At 46.9% G+C, this 25854-nt stretch overlaps 1 protein-coding gene across 1 annotated transcript in view; it reads left to right on the top strand.

Moving 5' to 3' along the window:
- Positions 1-25854, top strand: part of LOC142401780 (uncharacterized) — a 337909-nt gene that overhangs the window by 192752 nt on the left and 119303 nt on the right. The gene's annotated exons all lie outside the window — the stretch shown is intronic.

Raw genomic sequence — 25854 nt, forward strand, 5'->3', positions numbered from 1 at the left:
CACAGACTACTAAGATCCAAGTGTTTACAGCTGTTTTAACTGTGTGTTCCTGTGATGCCTTCCAGAGAAGCTGACCTGTTCTTCCATCAAAGCACCTGACACACACCAGTTGATGCCAACTGACTGATGAAATATTATTTTCTGTATTTTTAATGCTTCTTCCACTCCCTGCTGCCATGCTTTTATTTCATGTGAAGCACTTTGAACTGTTCTGTACATGAAATGTGCTACAGATAAACTTGACAGATACTTGAACGCTGTTTATTTAAACTGCAAAGAGTCGATGAGAACAAGAAAAAATGGATTCACTCAGTGAAGCCGAACGGAAGTCGATTTTACCGTGAGCCACACCTGCCGAACGTAGACGTCAGTGTGCCCCAGGGCAGCTGTGGCTACAATCCAGTAGTCTGCCACCATCAGCATAGCACTTTGAGATTCCGTATGAAATGAAAAGTGCTTTACAAATGTAATTGATTATTATTATTATTTTAGTGAGCCACACCCGTGTTTGTGTGATGGTAAATGTTTTTCCCCTCTAGGAATGTGCCCGGTGTTGTTTTTCTGTGAGTGAAGTTTCCTGGTTGCATCGGCTGCTTGTGCAACGATCATGCATCTGATCAGCATCTTGATAAGCCAAACCTGAGAGGGGGGATGGATTATCTCGGCAGAGAAGTGCTCACTGACACAGATTTACACAGATCTGTGAACAACATCTGAGAGACATAGGTCTATTGTGTATGTAGAACATGTTTTAGATCTTTGAGTTCAGCTCATGAAAACTAAACACTCTCCATGTTCTCATCCTACCTGACAGGTCGCTCCTACCAGGTAACACTGAGAGGGTCTGTGTCGAAGCCACGCAGGCTCACCACCGGGGTTCCCCAAGGTTCGGTCCTGGGTCCTCTTCTTTTCTCCCTCTACACATCATCTCTTGGTTCTGTCATCCACTCCCATAACTTTTCCTACCACTGCTATGCAGATGACACCCAGCTGATTCTGTATTTGCCCCCTTCTGACACCCAAGTGGAGGAAAAGGGTGGAATGCCCTCTCCGCGTCGGGAATGAGATCCTTCCCCAAGTGGAGGAGTTTAAGTATCTCGGGGTCTTGTTCACGAGTGAGGGACGAATGGAGCGGGAGATTGACAGGCGGATCGGTGCGGCGTCTGCAGTGATGCGGGCTCTGCACCGGCCCGTCGTGGTGAAGAAGGAGCTGAGCCAGAAGGCGAAGCTCTCGATTTACCGGTCAATCTATGTTCCTACCCTCACCTATGGTCACGAGCTGTGGGTAGTGACCGAAAGAACGAGATCCTACCCTCACCTATGGTCACGAGCTGTGGGTAGGGACCGAAAGAACGAGATCCTACCCTCACCTATGGTAACGAGCTGTGGGTAGTGACCGAAAGAACGAGATCCTACCCTCACCTGTGGTCACGAGCTGTGGGTAGTGACCGAAAGAACGAGTTCCTACCCTCACCTATGGTCACGAGCTGTGGGTAGGGACCGAAAGAACGAGATCCTACCCTCACCTATGGTCACGAGCTGTGGGTAGGGACCTAAAGAACGAGATCCTACCCTCACCTATGGTCACGAGCTGTGGGTAGGGACCGAAAGAACGAGATCCTACCCTCACCTATGGTCACGAGCTGTGGGTAGTGACCGAAAGAACGAGATCCTACCCTCACCTATGGTCACGAGCTGTGGGTAGTGACCGAAAGAACGAGATCCTACCCTCACCTATGGTCACGAGCTGTGGGTAGGGACCGAAAGAACGAGATCCTACCCTCACCTATGGTCACGAGCTGTGGGTAGTGACCGAAAGAACGAGATCCTACCCTCACCTATGGTCACGAGCTGTGGGTAGTGACCGAAAGAACGAGATCCTACCCTCACCTATGGTCACGAGCTGTGGGTAGTGACCGAAAGAACGAGATCCTACCCTCACCTATGGTCACGAGCTGTGGGTAGTGACCGAAAGAACGAGATCCTACCTTCACCTATGGTCACGAGCTGTGGGTAGTGACCGAAAGAACGAGATCCTACCTTCACCTATGGTCACGAGTTGTGGGTAGGGACCTAAAGAACGAGATCCTACCCTCACCTATGGTCACCAGCTGTGGGTAGTGACCGAAAGAACGAGATCCTACCCTCACCTATGGTCACCAGCTGTGGGTAGTGACCGAAAGAACGAGATCCTACCCTCACCTATGGTCACGAGCTGTGGGTAGGGACCGAAAGAACGAGATCCTACCCTCACCTATGGTCACGAGCTGTGGGTAGTGACCGGAAGAACGAGATCCTACCCTCACCTATGGTCACGAGCTGTGGGTAGTGACCGAAAGAACGAGATCCTACCCTTACCTATGGTCACGAGCTGTGGGTAGTGACCGAAAGAACGAGATCGCGATGCAAGCGGCCGAAATGAGTTTCCTCCGCAGGGTGTCTGGGCTCTCCCTTAGAGATAGGGTGAGAAGCTCGGTCATCCGGGAGGGGCTCAGAGTAGAACCGCTGCTCCTCTGCATCCAGAGGAGTCAGATGAGGTGGCTCGGGCATCTGGTTAGGATGCCTCCTGGGGCACCACTGGGAGGAGACCCCGGGGAAGACCCAGGACACGTTGGAGAGACTATGTCTCTCGGCTGGCCTGGGAACGCCTCGGGGTCCCCCCAGAAGAGCTGGAGGAAGTGGCCGGGGACAGGGACGTCTGGGTCTCTTTGCTCAAGCTGCTGCCCCCGCGACCCGATCCCCGGAGAAGATGAAGATGATGGATGGATGGATGGATGGATGGATGGATGGATGGATGGACCATGAAAACTGGGAGCAAAAACCAAAGTGTTGCTTTGTATTTTGGTTCAGTGTATTGGGATAGAAAAGTCAGCTCCAAGTCAGTCACACAGATGAATGAATGACTGTGAGTGCTGATTTGTTCAGAACAGCCATCTTTGGCCCCGATGGTTCGGCTCTACATCAGGCTTCGGTCCAGCTGAACACCACCCACAGGAGATAAAACTGGACTTTATTTGTCCACATAAAGGAAATGTTCACCTTCCTGCAGCAAACAGGAGAAGCAGCCAGTAACAGTAACAGTAAAGACAAAAGGAAATACAGAAGGTCATCTGTTTCCTAGGTCTGACCAAATGAACTTTGTGACCTCTGACAGACTTCAGTGAATAAGCCAAGGTCTGGACCCAGGAAACAGTGACACCATGATCTGAACAGAACCAAAAGGATTCGTGTCTGACAGGTTCTGAACACAGAAGATCGACACGCTGTAAAATTTTGGCAAAAAGACTAGAACCTGTGCTTCCAGGTCTAATAATGGCAGATCAAAGTGGTTTTATGACCGGACGTCATGGCTTTCACAACGTGAGAAGGGTCTGGAACATCTTACACAATCAGAGAAGGGCACCGAACACGGCTTTTTTAGCATTAGATGCCGAGAAAGCCTTTGATAGGGTGGAGTGGACTTATTTATTTGAAATTCTTGGACGGTTTGGTTTAGGGGAGGGTTTTTGCAATTGGGTTAAACTTCTGTACAATGAGCCCTTAGCAGAAATTATCACAAACAACAATTTTTCGAAACCGATAAAAATTAAAAGAGGCTGTACACAGGGTTGCCCACTGTCCCCCTTACTTTTTAGAATTGCAATCGAGCCGTTTGCCATTGCTGTGAGAGGACATAGTGGAATCACAGGTATGGGTATCGGAGATCTTGAACATCGTATAGCTCTTTACGCTGATGATGTCATCCTGTTCCTTAGTGACTTAGATAAGTCTATTCCATCCCTCCTGAACCTCATTAAGTTATTCTGAAAACTTTCAGGCTATAAAATCAACAATGCAAAATCCTCCATAATGCTTCTAAACTCGAAGGAGAGGTCGGATCCACCCACTTATGTTCACCATAGAACAGTGGACTCCTTTACTTACCTAGGTATTCAAATTGTTCCTAAACTGGAAAACTTAGTAGAAGCTAACTACAGCCCTATGTCGGCACATATATCCAAATCTTGCGTGGGATAATCCGGTTTTCCTATTTCTCTGATTGGAAGAATTAATATTCTTAAAATGAACATTCACCCCAAACTTTTATATTTATTTCAGAACATCCCTCTGCCGCCTCCTCCAAACTTCTTCCCCAGATTGGAAAAATCCTTCAATAGCTTTCTATGGAATAATAAACGCCCTAGGCTTCACCTGTCTTTGTTATACCTTCCGTACAACAGAGGAAGGTTACAGTGCCCTAATTTGCGGTGGTACTTTTGGGCAGTACAGCTAAGAAAGTTTATGTTCTACTTCAACACAGATGGATCACTGTCATGGAAGGATATTGAATCGAGCTCCCTAAGTCTCCCATTTCCCAGTTATCTATACTCAGATGAACCTAAAAAACTCCAAATATCATGTTCTAATCCTATAGTGAAAAACATGATTGAAGTCTGGCAAGAAGTCAGTAAGTACTTAAAATACCCCCCCTCCCTCTCTTACTTCAGCCCAATCTGGGGCAACAGCTCCTTCAGACCAGGGAGAGCTGATGCAGGTTTCAAATTGTGGGCAGATAGAGGGGTAAAACATGTAAAATATATTTATGGTAACAATGGGAATATTTTAACCTTTGAGGAGTTAATTAGAAAATATAACATCCCTCGCAAACATTTTTTTTAAATATCTTCAGCTTAGGTGCTTTATCAAAACAAACCATACCCATTATATGTCTTGCCCTCCATTATTTCTCACCAGAGCAAACAGCTTTTGCCTCTACATCTTCTGTAGATTAGAATAATACTGTGAACAGAACAGGAGTCTCTTCAGATTTAGATCAACTCAGATGTTTCTATGCAGCTGAACAGTAGCAGCTCTTTCCTGTGTTCACACGTCACTCATTTCATATTTATGATTACAGGTAAGTTCTAAAGTTTAGGACTGTGCTAAATGGGTTCAGCCCCAGTTGTTTCTGATGTGGATCTGTCAGCTATATGAAGTCAGAGGAAAACTCATTTGGAAAGCAGGCAAAGCTTCAGCTCCTGTTCATGGTTCATTAAACTCTGAATTACATGAATTATTGTTCACACTCATCATTCTGAGTCTGTCTTCATTGTGGTGAAGGTGTTTTATTCTTAAAACATGTCAGTTTGGGACAGAACTGTAGAATAACCCCTTAACGCCTATTGTCGCATATATGCTACAAACCTTTTGACTCAATCAACCAGCTGAGATAGCATCTTTATTCCCCCAATACCAAAATTTCTATTTATTTTTTGTGCACAAGTGAAATGAATAATCTTAGCATTATTTACCATCTACTTAAAGGCTAAAACACACACAAAACCTTTTTTTAATAGTAAGTAAGTAATATCTATTTATGTAGCACCTTTCACAGACAATGAAGGTCACAAAATGCTTTACAAGAAGTGCACAGAAAATACAATAAAAGTCAACAATAAGCTATATAAATTCAGGCGTTAAGGGGATAAAGTGAATGAGGCAGAATTCAGTTCATATAACAGGTGCGTGTGATGTCTTGTTGTTGAACAGGTCTGCTGCCCTGTAGGCACAGAGTAACCAAATTTTTTTTTTCACGAAGTAGGATCTGTGGTGGTAAGCTTGGTTACCGCACCTGAAGGCTGAGCTGGCAAACACAGGGTGTGGCTCACTATATCTACTTCCCCATCGATCAAAGATCAGTTCTATTCAAAGCAGCAGACTGTGAGCACAAAGTCCTGACAAGAAGAACTTTTTATTTCTGTTCCTGCTCTCCATCCTGCAGCTGACCATGCAGACACGAAAAAACAGGAGAGACAAGACGGAACATTTTGTTGAACATCAGCACCTGAGGCTGAATGACCTGAAACAGGAAGCTTTTGGTTTGTATAATCAATACCTCTTCAAAGAAAACATCCCAGAGTTTCACGTGTCTCTCCTGAAACACGACACCGATGGAAAGGGGTTTGTCAGGTGTGTGTTTTAGGGAGGACACGGATGCGGACTTCAAAGGCAAAAGGGTGATTTATTTCACAAAAAAAACAAAGTAACAAACAAAAGGCGTGGCTGGGCCGGATTCAAAAATCAAAACTATGAACAACAAACAAAAAGACTTGACATGGCAAGGGATAAATAAATACTTAGCTTTGACGAAGGGAACGCGGAACATGGAACATGGAACATGGAACATGGAACATGGAACATGGAACATGGAACAAAGGCAACATGCCAGGAAGGTTCGGTAACGTGGGGTAAGACACATGGGAAATGGTAGAATCTCACACCGAACAAAAAGGACTGAGAACATATATAGGGAGTGAACGTGATTGGGACAAGGTGCAGCTGGAGGGGAATAAACAGGTGCAGTGAGTGAACTAATTACCAGGGTGCAATGAAAACTAAGACATGAACTGACACAAAAACATAACCTAAAACATGAAACTAAAAAACGTGAGTCCATGGGTGTGACAGGGTTAAGAGGGATCAGGGGGGACGGGGGCTTCAGGGATCCGTTCCCAGATGGGCTGGTGTGGTGGAGTCTGCAGGTGGGACCGGAGGAGGTGGAGGCTGCCGACACCAGGCTGCTGCAGACCACCTACCCAGGAGCAGGCCTGCAGGAGGGGGGCTTCCTGAAGAGGTTCGCCACCTCCCCGGCCTTCCTGGAGAGGTCCAGGCTGGGCTCGTACCGCTTCAGCTTCCCCCTGCAGGAGGTGCTGCAGGCCTACAGCCAGCAGGTGAGACCCCCCCCCGGACCCTGAGAGTCTGCAGCACTCAGTCCAGGTCCCTGAGGAGGAGGCCTTCTTCCACTCTGACCTCTTTGTTGTCTGTTTCCTCAGTTCTGTGCCGGTGCTCAGCCCGTCATGCGGGTGCACGAGACCGTCCTGTACAAACAGGAAGTGATGTACGTTGTGTTGGTGCACAGTCCAGATAATGAGGAGAACTTCTCAGAGTACCCTTTACTGGCTGACGATCCAAACGCCGTCTGCGTCTACAGAGACGGAAAATTCCTCTGGAGGCCGGAGGCCATGTGTGAGACTCACTGGTGAGAAACAGGAAAACATAAACAGCAGCACTCATCCATTTTTTTATATCCGTGTAATCCAGCTGAAGGCTGAGGGGGGGCTGGGCCTATCCCAGCTGTCTGTGGACAGAGGCAGGGTACACCTGGACAGGTCAGCAGCAGCAATGAAGAAGGAAAGTTCCACTGAGCTTTAAAACTGAGAAACTTATCAGTGAATCAGAGAAAATGAGTTTTATTTGGTGTCTCACTTCTGGAATCACAAGCAGCTGAATCACCTCAATAAGTTCAGAGCAAAGAAAATAAATTACAGACATCAGACCAAACACATCAGCTCACGTCTGTCTGAGCTCGTTCATAGTTGGTGTGTGAGCCAAAGACCACCTGCTGCCAGGAAGTCAGAACAATCTCCAAATACTCATAAACAAAGTGTTCCAACAACCAGAGCAGCCGCAGTTAATGCCTGCAGTTAATTAGATAAATGTAAATATCTCTTTTCTGTCAGGTTCAGACTGATCCGCAGAGATGATGAAATGCGGTTGGACTCTGAGCCGCTTCCGAGGGTGGAGGTGGAGTTTTACGTTTGGGATAATGTCGCCGTCGCCCTGCATATGGGGAAAGATCAGGTACCTTTTACTCAGCTCACTCTCAATTTGTAGATATTTCCTGACTTACTTCTTAGTTTTAATTAGTCATATATAATCTTTGGTTTCAGTGAGATAATAAATATCACCTGTTAGAGAAATGCATGTGAAAGCTGATATGTATGACAGAGAATGTACTTCTTGTTAACCCTTTGTGAGGTCTTAACATTGTGTTTACTCCCCTTTGTCCTACGGGTCAGAAATGAGCCGCCCTACCAAAGCCCCAAAATAAAGCAACTTAATTGAATTTTAAATCCAAATTCTATTTTGTATGATGAAACCACCTGTTATTTATCTATTCAACTCAATTCAATACATTTTTTATCATGTACTTTTTGTTACACAATACAAAAAGACAATCACCAGCTTTCAGGATTACACTTTTTTTTTTTTTAACCACAAACCAACTGTCTGACAAAAAAAACAACTCATAAGATTTACATAAAAAACTCTTTAACTCAAATGATTTAAGTAATATTTAATGCTGCAATATCAAGTAAATTTTACTTTCCATAAAACATAACAGTTTTCTAAGATATTAAGTAACATTTACTTAATTACATCTAAGTTTTAAGTTATATTTATTTAAACAAATGAAGTAAAGTCTACTTGTTTTTCATAGGCAGCAACATCATTTTACTCAAAATTTTAAGTAAATTTTATACATCTGTAGTATTTGCTGTTATGAAGTAACTTAGTAGATTTTAACGATACACTTTCAGAGTAAAGTTTATGTAGTATTTCCAGGTTTCTGTACATACAACTATTAAACATTTCTTGTTTTCTCAGTTTTCTTTTACATAATAAAGGTTTATTATTGCTATTATATAAATGTGAAGTAATTACTTCTGAATTAATTATATTGAAAGGGAAAACAACAGTGAACTTGTTTCTGGTGTTTAAATGTTTTTATAATTCACGGGTCAAAAATGAGCCATAAGACAATCTTTGTACCCTAGTGGTGTACAGCCCACATGGAAACATGAACAAAAATAAAGTGTGACTTTTTCTAATGATGGGGTCCCTTTAGGAAAAGTCAGAACATTTCAAGTTGGAAAAAGATAGTTTAAGGTATTTTTCCTACAGCTAAACATGGTGGTGGCTCACTTTGGACCCGCAGGACAACAGGGGGGTTAAACAGGACAACAGGAGGGTTAAACAGGACAACAGGGGGGTTAAACAGGACAACAGGAGGGTTAAACAGGACAACAGGGGGGTTAAACAGGACAACAGGAGGGTTAAACAGGACAACAGGAAGGGTTAAACAGGACAACAGGAGGGTTAAACAGGACAACAGGAGGGTTAAACAGGACAACAGGAGGGTTAAACAGGACAACAGGAGGGTTAAACAGGACAACAGGGGGGTTAAACAGGACAACAGGGGGGTTAAACAGGACAACAGGAGGGTTAAACAGGACAACAGGAGGGTTAAACAGGACAACAGGAGGGTTAAACAGGACAACAGGACAACAGGAGGGTTAAACAGGACAACAGGAGGGTTAAACAGGACAACAGGAGGGTTAAACAGGACAACAGGAGGGTTAAACAGGACAACAGGAGGGTTAAACAGGACAACAGGGGGGTTAAACAGGACAACAGGAGGGTTAAACAGGACAACAGGAGGGTTAAACAGGACAACAGGAGGGTTAAACAGGACAACAGGAGGGTTAAACAGGACAACAGGACAACAGGAGGGTTAAACAGGACAACAGGAGGGTTAAACAGGACAACAGGAGGGTTAAACAGGACAACAGGAGGGTTAAACAGGACAACAGGAGGGTTAAACAGGACAACAGGAGGGTTAAACAGGACAACAGGAGGGTTAAACAGGACAACAGGGGGGTTAAACAGGACAACAGGGGGGTTAAACAGGACAACAGGAGGGTTAAACAGGACAACAGGAGGGTTAAACAGGACAACAGGACAACAGGAGGGTTAAACAGGACAACAGGAGGGTTAAACAGGACAACAGGAGGGTTAAACAGGACAACAGGACAACAGGAGGGTTAAACAGGACAACAGGAGGGTTAAACAGGACAACAGGACAACAGGAGGGTTAAACAGGACAACAGGAGGGTTAAACAGGACAACAGGAAGGTTAAACAGGACAACAGGAGGGTTAAACAGGACAACAGGAGGGTTAAACAGGACAACAGGGGGGTTAAACAGGACAACAGGGGGGTTAAACAGGACAACAGGAGGGTTAAACAGGACAACAGGGGGGTTAAACAGGACAACAGGGGGGTTAAACAGGACAACAGGAGGGTTAAACAGGACAACAGGAGGGTTAAACAGGACAACAGGAGGGTTAAACAGGACAACAGGACAACAGGAGGGTTAAACAGGACAACAGGAGGGTTAAACAGGACAACAGGAGGGTTAAACAGGACAACAGGAGGGTTAAACAGGACAATAGGAGGGTTAAACAGGACAACAGGAGGGTTAAACAGGACAACAGGGGGGTTAAACAGGACAACAGGGGGGTTAAACAGGACAACAGGAGGGTTAAACAGGACAACAGGAGGGTTAAACAGGACAACAGGACAACAGGAGGGTTAAACAGGACAACAGGAGGGTTAAACAGGACAACAGGAGGGTTAAACAGGACAATAGGAGGGTTAAACAGGACAACAGGAGGGTTAAACAGGACAACAGGAGGGTTAAACAGGACAACAGGAGGGTTAAACAGGACAACAGGAGGGTTAAACAGGACAACAGGAGGGTTAAACAGGACAACAGGACAACAGGAGGGTTAAACAGGACAACAGGAGGGTTAAACAGGACAACAGGAGGGTTAAACAGGACAACAGGAGGGTTAAACAGGACAACAGGGGGGTTAAACAGGACAACAGGAGGGTTAAACAGGACAACAGGAGGGTTAAACAGGACAACAGGAGGGTTAAACAGGACAACAGGACAACAGGAGGGTTAAACAGGACAACAGGAGGGTTAAACAGGACAACAGGACAACAGGAGGGTTAAACAGGACAACAGGAGGGTTAAACAGGACAACAGGAGGGTTAAACAGGACAACAGGAGGGTTAAACAGGACAACAGGAGGGTTAAACAGGACAACAGGAGGGTTAAACAAGACAACAGGAGGGTTAAACAGGACAACAGGGGGGTTAAACAGGACAACAGGAGGGTTAAACAGGACAACAGGAGGGTTAAACAGGACAACAGGAGGGTTAAACAGGACAACAGGAGGGTTAAACAGGACAACAGGAGGGTTAAACAGGACAACAGGAAGGTTAAACAGGACAACAGGAGGGTTAAACAGGACAACAGGAGGGTTAAACAGGACAACAGGAGGGTTAAACAGGACAACAGGAGGGTTAAACAGGACAACAGGAGGGTTAAACAGGACAACAGGAGAGTTAAACAGGACAACAGGAGGGTTAAACAGGACAACAGGGGGGTTAAACAGGACAACAGGAGGGTTAAACAGGACAACAGGGGGGTTAAACAGGACAACAGGAGGGTTAAACAGGACAACAGGAGAGTTAAACAGGACAACAGGGGGGTTAAACAGGACAACAGGAGGGTTAAACAGGACAACAGGAGGGTTAAACAGGACAACAGGAGGGTTAAACAGGACAACAGGGGGGTTAAACAGGACAACAGGGGGGTTAAACAGGACAACAGGAGGGTTAAACAGGACAACAGGAGAGTTAAACAGGACAACAGGGGGGTTAAACAGGACAACAGGAGGGTTAAACAGGACAACAGGAGGGTTAAACAGGACAACAGGGGGGTTAAACAGGACAACAGGAGGGTTAAACAGGACAACAGGAGGGTTAAACAAGACAACAGGAGGGTTAAACAGGACAACAGGGGGGTTAAACAGGACAACAGGGGGGTTAAACAGGACAACAGGAGGGTTAAACAGGACAACAGGAGGGTTAAACAGGACAACAGGACAACAGGAGGGTTAAACAGGACAACAGGAGGGTTAAACAGGACAACAGGAGGGTTAAACAGGACAACAGGGGGGTTAAACAGGACAACAGGGGGGTTAAACAGGACAACAGGAGGGTTAAACAGGACAACAGGAGGGTTAAACAGGACAACAGGAGGGTTAAACAGGACAACAGGGGGGTTAAACAGGACAACAGGAGGGTTAAACAGGACAACAGGAGGGTTAAACAAGACAACAGGAGGGTTAAACAGGACAACAGGGGGGTTAAACAGGACAACAGGAGAGTTAAACAGGACAACAGGGGGGTTAAACAGGACAACAGGGGGGTTAAACAAGACAACAGGAGGGTTAAACAGGACAACAGGAGGGTTAAACAAGACAACAGGAAGGTTAAACAGGACAACAGGAGGGTTAAACAGGACAACAGGAGGGTTAAACAGGACAACAGGAGGGTTAAACAGGACAACAGGAGGGTTAAACAAGACAACAGGAAGGTTAAACAGGACAACAGGAGGGTTAAACAGGACAACAGGAGGGTTAAACAGGACAACAGGAGGGTTAAACAGGACAACAGGGGGGTTAAACAGGACAACAGGGGGGTTAAACAGGACAACAGGGGGGTTAAACAGGACAACAGGAGGGTTAAACAGGACAACAGGGGGGTTAAACAGGACAACAGGGGGGTTAAACAGGACAACAGGGGGGTTAAACAGGACAACAGGGGGGTTAAACAGGACAACAGGAGGGTTAAACAGGACAACAGGAGGGTTAAACAGGACAACAGGGGGGTTAAACAGGACAACAGGAGGGTTAAACAGGACAACAGGAGGGTTAAACAGGACAACAGGGGGGTTAAACAGGACAACAGGGGGGTTAAACAGGACAACAGGAGGGTTAAACAGGACAACAGGAGGGTTAAACAGGACAACAGGACAACAGGAGGGTTAAACAGGACAACAGGAGGGTTAAACAGGACAACAGGAGGGTTAAACAGGACAACAGGAGGGTTAAACAGGACAACAGGACAACAGGAGGGTTAAACAGGACAACAGGAGGGTTAAACAGGACAACAGGAGGGTTAAACAGGACAACAGGAGGGTTAAACAGGACAACAGGAGGGTTAAACAGGACAACAGGAGGGTTAAACAGGACAACAGGAGGGTTAAACAGGACAACAGGGGGGTTAAACAGGACAACAGGGGGGTTAAACAGGACAACAGGAGGGTTAAACAGGACAACAGGAGGGTTAAACAGGACAACAGGAGGGTTAAACAGGACAACAGGACAACAGGAGGGTTAAACAGGACAACAGGAGGGTTAAACAGGACAACAGGAGGGTTAAACAGGACAACAGGAGGGTTAAACAGGACAATAGGAGGGTTAAACAGGACAACAGGGGGGTTAAACAGGACAACAGGAGGGTTAAACAGGACAACAGGAGGGTTAAACAGGACAACAGGAGGGTTAAAAAGGACAACAGGAGGGTTAAACAGGACAACAGGACAACAGGAGGGTTAAACAGGACAACAGGACAACAGGAGGGTTAAACAGGACAACAGGAGGGTTAAACAGGACAACAGGACAACAGGAGGGTTAAACAGGACAACAGGAGGGTTAAACAGGACAACAGGAGGGTTAAACAGGACAACAGGAGGGTTAAACAGGACAACAGGAGGGTTAAACAGGACAACAGGAGGGTTAAACAGGACAACAGGAGGGTTAAACAGGACAACAGGAGGGTTAAACAGGACAACAGGAGGGTTAAACAGGACAACAGGAGAGTTAAACAGGACAACAGGAGGGTTAAACAGGACAACAGGGGGGTTAAACAGGACAACAGGGGGGTTAAACAGGACAACAGGGGGGTTAAACAGGACAACAGGAGGGTTAAACAGGACAACAGGAGAGTTAAACAGGACAACAGGGGGGTTAAACAGGACAACAGGAGGGTTAAACAGGACAACAGGAGGGTTAAACAGGACAACAGGGGGGTTAAACAGGACAACAGGAGGGTTAAACAGGACAACAGGAGGGTTAAACAAGACAACAGGAGGGTTAAACAGGACAACAGGGGGGTTAAACAGGACAACAGGGGGGTTAAACAGGACAACAGGGGGGTTAAACAGGACAACAGGAGGGTTAAACAGGACAACAGGAGAGTTAAACAGGACAACAGGGGGGTTAAACAGGACAACAGGGGGGTTAAACAAGACAACAGGAGGGTTAAACAGGACAACAGGGGGGTTAAACAAGACAACAGGAAGGTTAAACAGGACAACAGGAGGGTTAAACAGGACAACAGGAGGGTTAAACAGGACAACAGGAGGGTTAAACAGGACAACAGGAGGGTTAAACAGGACAACAGAAGGGTTAAACAAGACAACAGGAAGGTTAAACAGGACAACAGGAGGGTTAAACAGGACAACAGGAGGGTTAAACAGGACAACAGGAGGGTTAAACAGGACAACAGGGGGGTTAAACAGGACAACAGGGGGGTTAAACAGGACAACAGGGGGGTTAAACAGGACAACAGGAGGGTTAAACAGGACAACAGGGGGGTTAAACAGGACAACAGGGGGGTTAAATAGGACAACAGGGGGGTTAAACAGGACAACAGGGGGGTTAAACAGGACAACAGGAGGGTTAAACAGGACAACAGGAGGGTTAAACAGGACAACAGGGGGGTTAAACAGGACAACAGGAGGGTTAAACAGGACAACAGGAGGGTTAAACAGGACAACAGGAGGGTTAAACAGGACAACAGGAGGGTTAAACAGGACAACAGGAGGGTTAAACAAGACAACAGGAGGGTTAAACAGGACAACAGGAGGGTTAAACAGGACAACAGGAGGGTTAAACAGGACAACAGGAGGGTTAAACAGGACAACAGGAGGGTTAAACAGGACAACAGGAAGGGTTAAACAAGACAAGAGGAGGGTTAAACAAGACAACAGGGGGGTTAAACAGGACAACAGGAAGGGTTAAACAAGACAACAGGAAGGTTAAACAGGACAACAGGAGGGTTAAACAGGACAACAGGAGGGTTAAACAGGACAACAGAAGGGTTAAACAGGACAACAGGGGGGTTAAACAGGACAACAGGAGGGTTAAACAGGACAACAGGAGGGTTAAACAGGACAACAGGAGGGTTAAACAGGACAACAGGGGGGTTAAACAGGACAACAGGGGGGTTAAACAGGACAACAGGACAACAGGAGGGTTAAACAGGACAACAGGAGGGTTAAACAGGACAACAGGACAACAGGAGGGTTAAACAGGACAACAGGAGGGTTAAACAGGACAACAGGACAACAGGAGGGTTAAACAGGACAACAGGAGGGTTAAACAGGACAACAGGAGGGTTAAACAGGACAACAGGACAACAGGAGGGTTAAACAGGACAACAGGAGGGTTAAACAGGACAACAGGACAACAGGAAGGTTAAACAGGACAACAGGAGGGTTAAACAAGACAACAGGAGGGTTAAACAGGACAACAGGAGGGTTAAACAGGACAACAGGAGGGTTAAACAGAACAACAGGAGGGTTAAACAGGACAACAGGAGGGTTAAACAGGACAACAGGGGGGTTAAACAGGACAACAGGGGGGTTAAACAGGACAACAGGAGGGTTAAACAGGACAACAGGAGGGTTAAACAGGACAACAGGAGGGTTAAACAGGACAACAGGAGGGTTAAACAGGACAACAGGAGGGTTAAACAGAACAACAGGAGGGTTAAACAGGACAACAGGAGGGTTAAACAGGACAACAGGAGGGTTAAACAGGACAACAGGAGGGTTAAACAGGACAACAGGGGGGTTAAACAGGACAACAGGGGGGTTAAACAGGACAACAGGAGGGTTAAACAGGACAACAGGAGGGTTAAACAGGACAACAGGAGGGTTAAACAGGACAACAGGAGGGTTAAACAGGACAACAGGAGGGTTAAACAGGACAACAGGAGGGTTAAACAGGACAACAGGAGGGTTAAACAGGACAACAGGACAACAGGAGGGTTAAACAGGACAACAGGAGGGTTAAACAGGACAACAGGACAACAGGAGGGTTAAACAGGACAACAGGAGGGTTAAACAGGACAACAGGAGGGTTAAACAGGACAACAGGAGGGTTAAACAGGACAACAGGGGGGTTAAACAGGACAACAGGAGGTTTAAACAGGACAACAGGGGGGTTAAACAAGACAACAGGAGGGTTAAACAGGACAACAGGGGGGTTAAACAGGACAACAGGGGGGTTAAACAGGACAACAGGAGAGTTAAACAGGACAACAGGAGGGTTAAAAAGGGACAACAGGAGGGTTAAACAGGACAACAGGGGGGTTAAACAGGACAACAGGAGAGTTAAACAGGACAACAGGAGGGTTAAACAGGACAACAGGAGGGTTAAACAGGACAACAGGGGGGTTAAACAGGACAACAGGAGGGTTAAACAGGACAACAGGGGGGTTAAACAGGACAACAGGGGGGTTAAACAGGACAACAGGAGGGTTAAACAGGACAACAGGGGGGTTAAACAGGACAACAGGGGGGTTAAACAGGACAACAGGAGGGTTAAACAGGACAACAGGGGGGTTAAACAGGACAACAGGAGGGTTAAACAGGACAACAGGAGGGTTAAACAGGACAACAGGACAACAGGAGGGTTAAACAGGACAACAGGAGGGTTAAACAGGACAACAGGAGGGTTAAACAGGACAACAGGGGGGTTAAACAGGACAACAGGAGGGTTAAACAGGACAACAGGAGGGTTAAACAAGACAACAGGAGGGTTAAACAGGACAACAGGGGGTTAAACAGGACAACAGGGGGGTTAAACAGGACAACAGGGGGGTTAAACAGGACAACACGAGGGTTAAACAGGACAACAGGAGAGTTAAACAGGACAACAGGGGGGTTAAACAGGACAACAGGGGGGTTAAACAAGACAACAGGAGGGTTAAACAGGACAACAGGAGGGTTAAACAGGACAACAGGAGGGTTAAACAGGACAACAGGAGGGTTAAACAGGACAACAGGACAACAGGAGGGTTAAACAGGACAACAGGGGGGTTAAACAAGACAACAGGAGGGTTAAACAGGACAACAGGGGGGTTAAACAGGACAACAGGACAACAGGAGGGTTAAACAAGACAACAGGAGGGTTAAACAGGACAACAGGAGGGTTAAACAGGACAACAGGACAACAGGAGGGTTAAACAGGACAACAGGGGGGTTAAACAAGACAACAGGAGGGTTAAACAGGACAACAGGAGGGTTAAACAGGACAACAGGACAACAGGAGGGTTAAACAGGACAACAGGGGGGTTAAACAAGACAACAGGAGGGTTAAACAGGACAACAGGGGGGTTAAACAGGACAACAGGACAACAGGAGGGTTAAACAGGACAACAGGGGGGTTAAACAGGACAACAGGACAACAGGAGGGTTAAACAGGACAACAGGAGGGTTAAACAGGACAACAGGAGGGTTAAACAGGACAACAGGGGGGTTAAACAAGACAACAGGAGGGTTAAACAGGACAACAGGAGGGTTAAACAGGACAACAGGGGGGTTAAACAAGACAACAGGAGGGTTAAACAGGACAACAGGGGGGTTAAACAGGACAACAGGAGGGTTAAACAGGACAACAGGAGGGTTAAACAGGACAACAGGGGGGTTAAACAAGACAACAGGAGGGTTAAACAGGACAACAGGAGGGTTAAACAGGACAACAGGGGGGTTAAACAGGACAACAGGGGGGTTAAACAGGACAACAGGGGGGTTAAACAGGACAACAGGAGGGTTAAACAGGACAACAGGGGGGTTAAACAGGACAACAGGGGGGTTAAACAGGACAACAGGAGGGTTAAACAGGACAACAGGAGGGTTAAACAGGACAACAGGAAGGGTTAAACAGGACAACAGGAGGGTTAAACAGGACAACAGGGGGGTTAAACAAGACAACAGGAGGGTTAAACAGGACAACAGGGGGGTTAAACAGGACAACAGGACAACAGGAGGGTTAAACAGGACAACAGGAGGGTTAAACAGGACAACAGGAGGGTTAAACAGGACAACAGGGGGGTTAAACAAGACAACAGGAGGGTTAAACAGGACAACAGGAGGGTTAAACAGGACAACAGGGGGGTTAAACAAGACAACAGGAGGGTTAAACAGGACAACAGGGGGGTTAAACAAGACAACAGGAGGGTTAAACAGGACAACAGGGGGGTTAAACAGGACAACAGGACAACAGGAGGGTTAAACAGGACAACAGGAGGGTTAAACAGGACAACAGGAGGGTTAAACAGGACAACAGGGGGGTTAAACAAGACAACAGGAGGGTTAAACAGGACAACAGGGGGGTTAAACAAGACAACAGGAAGGTTAAACAGGACAACAGGAGGGTTAAACAGGACAACAGGAGGGTTAAACAGGACAACAGGGGGGTTAAACAGGACAACAGGAGGGTTAAACAGGACAACAGGAGGGTTAAACAGGACAACAGGAGGGTTAAACAGGACAACAGGAGGGTTAAACAGGACAACAGGGGGGTTAAACAGGACAACAGGGGGGTTAAACAGGACAACAGGGGGGTTAAACAGGACAACAGGAGGGTTAAACAGGACAACAGGAGGGTTAAACAGGACAACAGGAAGGGTTAAACAGGACAACAGGAGGGTTAAACAGGACAACAGGAGGGTTAAACAGGACAACAGGAGGGTTAAACAGGACAACAGGAAGGGTTAAACAGGACAACAGGAGGGTTAAACAGGACAACAGGAGGGTTAAACAGGACAACAGGGGGGTTAAACAGGACAACAGGAGGGTTAAACAGGACAACACGAGGGTTAAACAGGACAACAGGGGGGTTAAACAGGACAACAGGAGGGTTAAACAGGACAACAGGAGGGTTAAACAGGACAACAGGAGGGTTAAACAGGACAACAGGGGGGTTAAACAGGACAACAGGACAACAGGAGGGTTAAACAGGACAACAGGAGGGTTAAACAGAACAACAGGAGGGTTAAACAGGACAACAGGAGGGTTAAACAGGACAACAGGGGGGTTAAACAGGACAACAGGAGGGTTAAACAGGACAACAGGAGGGTTAAACAGGACAACAGGAGGGTTAAACAGGACAACAGGAGGGTTAAACAGAACAACAGGAGGGTTAAACAGGACAACAGGAGGGTTAAACAGGACAACAGGAGGGTTAAACAGGACAACAGGGGGGTTAAACAGAACAACGGGAGGGTTAAACAGGACAACAGGAGGGTTAAACAGAACAACGGGAGGGTTAAACAGGACAACAGGAGGGTTAAACAGAACAACGGGAGGGTTAAACAGGACAACAGGAGGGTTAAACAGGACAACAGGAGGGTTAAACAGGACAACAGGAGGGTTAAACAGGACAACAGGGGGGTTAAACAGGACAACAGGAGATTTAAACAGGACAACAGGAAGGTTAAACAGGACAACAGGAGGGTTAAACAGGACAACAGGAGGGTTAAACAGGACAACAGGAGGGTTAAACAGGACAACAGGAGGGTTAAACAGGACAACAGGACAACAGAAGGGTTAAACAGGACAACAGGAGGGTTAAACAGGACAACAGGAGGGTTAAACAGGACAACAGGAGGGTTAAACAGGACAACAGGAGGGTTAAACAGGACAACAGGAGGGTTAAACAGGACAACAGGGGGGTTAAACAGGACAACAGGAGGGTTAAACAGGACAACAGGAGGGTTAAACAGGACAACAGGAGGGTTAAACAGGACAACAGGGGGGTTAAACAGGACAACAGGGGGGTTAAACAGGACAACAGGAGGGTTAAACAGGACAACAGGAGGGTTAAACAGGACAACAGGACAACAGAAGGGTTAAACAGGACAACAGGAGGGTTAAACAGGACAACAGGAGGGTTAAACAGGACAACAGGAGGGTTAAACAGGACAACAGGAGGGTTAAACAGGACAACAGGGGGGTTAAACAAGACAACAGGAGGGTTAAACAGGACAACAGGAGGGTTAAACAGGACAACAGGAGGGTTAAACAGGACAACAGGAGGGTTAAACAGGACAACAGGAGGGTTAAACAGGACAACAGGAGGGTTAAACAGGACAACAGGAGGGTTAAACAGGACAACAGGAGGGTTAAACAGGACAACAGGGGGGTTAAACAGGACAACAGGAGGGTTAAACAGGACAACAGGACAACAGGAGGGTTAAACAGGACAACAGGAGGGTTAAACAGGACAACAGGAGGGTTAAACAGGACAACAGGAGGGTTAAACAGGACAACAGGGGGGTTAAACAGGACAACAGGAGGTTTAAACAGGACAACAGGGGGGTTAAACAAGACAACAGGAGGGTTAAACAGGACAACAGGGGGGTTAAACAGGACAACAGGGGGGTTAAACAGGACAACAGGAGAGTTAAACAGGACAACAGGAGGGTTAAAAAGGGACAACAGGAGGGTTAAACAGGACAACAGGGGGGTTAAACAGGACAACAGGAGAGTTAAACAGGACAACAGGAGGGTTAAACAGGACAACAGGAGGGTTAAACAGGACAACAGGGGGGTTAAACAGGACAACAGGAGGGTTAAACAGGACAACAGGGGGGTTAAACAGGACAACAGGAGGGTTAAACAGGACAACAGGAGGGTTAAACAGGACAACAGGACAACAGGAGGGTTAAACAGGACAACAGGAGGGTTAAACAGGACAACAGGAGGGTTAAACAGGACAACAGGGGGGTTAAACAGGACAACAGGAGGGTTAAACAGGACAACAGGAGGGTTAAACAAGACAACAGGAGGGTTAAACAGGACAACAGGGGGGTTAAACAGGACAACAGGGGGGTTAAACAGGACAACAGGGGGGTTAAACAGGACAACACGAGGGTTAAACAGGACAACAGGAGAGTTAAACAGGACAACAGGGGGGTTAAACAGGACAACAGGGGGGTTAAACAAGACAACAGGAGGGTTAAACAGGACAACAGGAGGGTTAAACAGGACAACAGGAGGGTTAAACAGGACAACAGGACAACAGGAGGGTTAAACAGGACAACAGGGGGGTTAAACAAGACAACAGGAGGGTTAAACAGGACAACAGGGGGGTTAAACAGGACAACAGGACAACAGGAGGGTTAAACAAGACAACAGGAGGGTTAAACAGGACAACAGGAGGGTTAAACAGGACAACAGGACAACAGGAGGGTTAAACAGGACAACAGGGGGGTTAAACAAGACAACAGGAGGGTTAAACAGGACAACAGGAGGGTTAAACAGGACAACAGGACAACAGGATGGTTAAACAGGACAACAGGGGGGTTAAACAAGACAACAGGAGGGTTAAACAGGACAACAGGGGGGTTAAACAGGACAACAGGACAACAGGAGGGTTAAACAGGACAACAGGGGGGTTAAACAAGACAACAGGAAGGTTAAACAGGACAACAGGAGGGTTAAACAGGACAACAGGGGGGTTAAACAGGACAACAGGAGGGTTAAACAGGACAACAGGAGGGTTAAACAGGACAACAGGAGGGTTAAACAGGACAACAGGAGGGTTAAACAGGACAACAGGGGGGTTAAACAGGACAACAGGGGGGTTAAACAGGACAACAGGGGGGTTAAACAGGACAACAGGAGGGTTAAACAGGACAACAGGGGGGTTAAACAGGACAACAGGGGGGTTAAACAGGACAACAGGAGGGTTAAACAGGACAACAGGAGGGTTAAACAGGACAACAGGAAGGGTTAAACAGGACAACAGGAGGGTTAAACAGGACAACAAGAGGGTTAAACAGGACAACAGGAGGGTTAAACAGGACAACAGGAAGGGTTAAACAGGACAACAGGAGGGTTAAACAGGACAACAGGAGGGTTAAACAGGACAACAGGGGGGTTAAACAGGACAACAGGAGGGTTAAACAGGACAACAGGAGGGTTAAACAGGACAACAGGAGGGTTAAACAGGACAACAGGGGGGTTAAACAGGACAACAGGAGGGTTAAACAGGACAACAGGAGGGTTAAACAGGACAACAGGGGGGTTAAACAGGACAACAGGACAACAGGAGGGTTAAACAGGACAACAGGAGGGTTAAACAGAACAACAGGAGGGTTAAACAGGACAACAGGAGGGTTAAACAGGACAACAGGGGGGTTAAACAGGACAACAGGAGGGTTAAACAGGACAACAGGAGGGTTAAACAGGACAACAGGAGGGTTAAACAGGACAACAGGAGGGTTAAACAGAACAACAGGAGGGTTAAACAGGACAACAGGAGGGTTAAACAGGACAACAGGAGGGTTAAACAGGACAACAGGGGGTTAAACAGAACAACGGGAGGGTTAAACAGGACAACAGGAGGGTTAAACAGAACAACGGGAGGGTTAAACAGGACAACAGGAGGGTTAAACAGAACAACGGGAGGGTTAAACAGGACAACAGGAGGGTTAAACAGGACAACAGGAGGGTTAAACAGGACAACAGGAGGGTTAAACAGGACAACAGGAGGGTTAAACAGGACAACAGGGGGGTTAAACAGGACAACAGGAGATTTAAACAGGACAACAGGAAGGTTAAACAGGACAACAGGAGGGTTAAACAGGACAACAGGAGGGTTAAACAGGACAACAGGAGGGTTAAACAGGACAACAGGAGGGTTAAACAGGACAACAGGACAACAGAAGGGTTAAACAGGACAACAGGAGGGTTAAACAGGACAACAGGAGGGTTAAACAGGACAACAGGAGGGTTAAACAGGACAACAGGAGGGTTAAACAGGACAACAGGAGGGTTAAACAGGACAACAGGGGGGTTAAACAGGACAACAGGAGGGTTAAACAGGACAACAGGAGGGTTAAACAGGACAACAGGAGGGTTAAACAGGACAACAGGGGGGTTAAACAGGACAACAGGGGGGTTAAACAGGACAACAGGAGGGTTAAACAGGACAACAGGAGGGTTAAACAGGACAACAGGAGGGTTAAACAGGACAACAGGACAACAGAAGGGTTAAACAGGACAACAGGAGGGTTAAACAGGACAACAGGAGGGTTAAACAGGACAACAGGAGGGTTAAACAGGACAACAGGAGGGTTAAACAGGACAACAGGGGGGTTAAACAAGACAACAGGAGGGTTAAACAGGACAACAGGAGGGTTAAACAGGACAACAGGAGGGTTAAACAGGACAACAGGAGGGTTAAACAGGACAACAGGAGGGTTAAACAGGACAACAGGAGGGTTAAACAGGACAACAGGAGGGTTAAACAGGACAACAGGAGGGTTAAACAGGACAACAGGGGGGTTAAACAGGACAACAGGAGGGTTAAACAGGACAACAGGAGGGTTAAACAGGACAACAGGAGGGTTAAACAGGACAACAGGGGGGTTAAACAGGACAACAGGAGGGTTAAACAGGACAACAGGAGGGTTAAACAGGACAACAGGAGGGTTAAACAGGACAACAGGACAACAGGAGGGTTAAACAGGACAACAGGAGGGTTAAACAGGACAACAGGAGGGTTAAACAGGACAACAGGAGGGTTAAACAGGACAACAGGACAACAGGAGGGTTAAACAGGACAACAGGAGGGTTAAACAGGACAACAGGAGGGTTAAACAGGACAACAGGAGGGTTAAACAGGACAACAGGGGGGTTAAACAGGACAACAGGAGGGTTAAACAGGACAACAGGAGGGTTAAACAAGACAACAGGAGGGTTAAACAGGACAACAGGGGGGTTAAACAGGACAACAGGGGGGTTAAACAGGACAACAGGGGGTTAAACAGGACAACAGGAGGGTTAAACAGGACAACAGGAGAGTTAAACAGGACAACAGGGGGGTTAAACAGGACAACAGGGGGGTTAAACAAGACAACAGGAGGGTTAAACAGGACAACAGGAGGGTTAAACAGGACAACAGGAGGGTTAAACAGGACAACAGGAGGGTTAAACAGGACAACAGGAGGGTTAAACAGGACAACAGGGGGGTTAAACAGGACAACAGGAGGGTTAAACAGGACAACAGGGGGGTTAAACAAGACAACAGGAGGGTTAAACAGGACAACAGGGGGGTTAAACAGGACAACAGGAGGGTTAAACAGGACAACAGGGGGGTTAAACAAGACAACAGGAAGGTTAAACAGGACAACAGGAGGGTTAAACAGGACAACAGGAGGGTTAAACAAGACAACAGGAGGGTTAAACAGGACAACAGGAGGGTTAAACAGGACAACAGGAGGGTTAAACAGGACAACAGGAGGGTTAAACAGGACAACAGGAGGGTTAAACAGGACAACAGGGGGGTTAAACAGGACAACAGGAGGGTTAAACAGGACAACAGGGGGGTTAAACAGGACAACAGGGGGGTTAAACAGGACAACAGGGGGGTTAAACAGGACAACAGGGGGGTTAAACAGGACAACAGGAAGGGTTAAACAGGACAACAGGAGGGTTAAACAGGACAACAGGAGGGTTAAACAGGACAACAGGAGGGTTAAACAGGACAACAGGAAGGGTTAAACAGGACAACAGGAGGGTTAAACAGGACAACAGGAGGGTTAAACAGGACAACAGGAGGGTTAAACAGGACAACAGGAGGGTTAAACAGGACAACAGGAGGGTTAAACAGGACAACAGGACAACAGGAGGGTTAAACAGGACAACAGGAGGGTTAAACAGAACAACAGGAGGGTTAAACAGGACAACAGGGGGGTTAAACAGGACAACAGGAGGGTTAAACAGGACAACAGGAGGGTTAAACAGGACAACAGGGGGGTTAAACAGGACAACAGGGGGGTTAAACAGGACAACAGGGGGGTTAAACAGGACAACAGGGGGGTTAAACAGGACAACAGGAGGGTTAAACAGGACAACAGGGGGGTTAAACAGGACAACAGGGGGGTTAAACAGGACAACAGGAGGGTTAAACAGGACAACAGGGGGGTTAAACAGGACAACAGGGGGGTTAAACAGGACAACAGGAGGGTTAAACAGGACAACAGGAGGGTTAAACAGGACAACAGGAGGGTTAAACAGGACAACAGGAGGGTTAAACAGGACAACAGGAGGGTTAAACAGAACAACAGGAGGGTTAAACAGGACAACAGGAGGGTTAAACAGGACAACAGGAGGGTTAAACAGAACAACGGGAGGGTTAAACAGGACAACGGGAGGGTTAAACAGAACAACGGGAGGGTTAAACAGGACAACAGGAGGGTTAAACAGAACAACGGGAGGGTTAAACAGGACAACGGGAGGGTTAAACAGAACAACGGGAGGGTTAAACAGGACAACAGGAGGGTTAAACAGGACAACAGGAGGGTTAAACAGGACAACAGGGGGGTTAAACAGGACAACAGGGGGGTTAAACAGGACAACAGGGGGGTTAAACAGGACAACAGGAGGGTTAAACAGGACAACAGGGGGGTTAAACAGGACAACAGGAGGGTTAAACAGGACAACAGGAGGGTTAAACAGGACAACAGGAGGGTTAAACAGGACAACAGGAGGGTTAAACAGGACAACAGGAGGGTTAAACAGGACAACAGGGGGGTTAAACAGGACAACAGGAGGGTTAAACAGGACAACAGGAGGGTTAAACAGGACAACAGGAGGGTTAAACAGGACAACAGGGGGGTTAAACAGGACAACAGGAGGGTTAAACAGGACAACAGGAGGGTTAAACAGGACAACAGGAGGGTTAAACAGGACAACAGGAGGGTTAAACAGGACAACAGGAGGGTTAAACAGGACAACAGGACAACAGGAGGGTTAAACAGGACAACAGGAGGGTTAAACAGGACAACAGGAGGGTTAAACAGGACAACAGGAGGGTTAAACAGGACAACAGGAGGGTTAAACAGGACAACAGGAGGGTTAAACAGGACAACAGGAGGTTTAAACAGGACAACAGGGGGGTTAAACAAGACAACAGGAGGGTTAAACAGGACAACAGGGGGGTTAAACAGGACAACAGGGGGGTTAAACAGGACAACAGGAGAGTTAAACAGGACAACAGGGGGGTTAAACAGGACAACAGGAGGGTTAAACAGGACAACAGGGGGGTTAAACAGGACAACAGGGGGGTTAAACAGGACAACAGGAGAGTTAAACAGGACAACAGGAGGGTTAAACAGGACAACAGGAGGGTTAAACAGGACAACAGGGGGGTTAAACAGGACAACAGGAGGGTTAAACAGGACAACAGGGGGGTTAAACAGGACAACAGGAGGGTTAAACAGGACAACAGGAGGGTTAAACAGGACAACAGGACAA

The sequence above is a fragment of the Odontesthes bonariensis genome, chromosome 16 (genome assembly GCF_027942865.1).
Source record: "Odontesthes bonariensis isolate fOdoBon6 chromosome 16, fOdoBon6.hap1, whole genome shotgun sequence".
In the NCBI taxonomy this organism is placed as follows: domain Eukaryota; kingdom Metazoa; phylum Chordata; class Actinopteri; order Atheriniformes; family Atherinopsidae; genus Odontesthes; species Odontesthes bonariensis.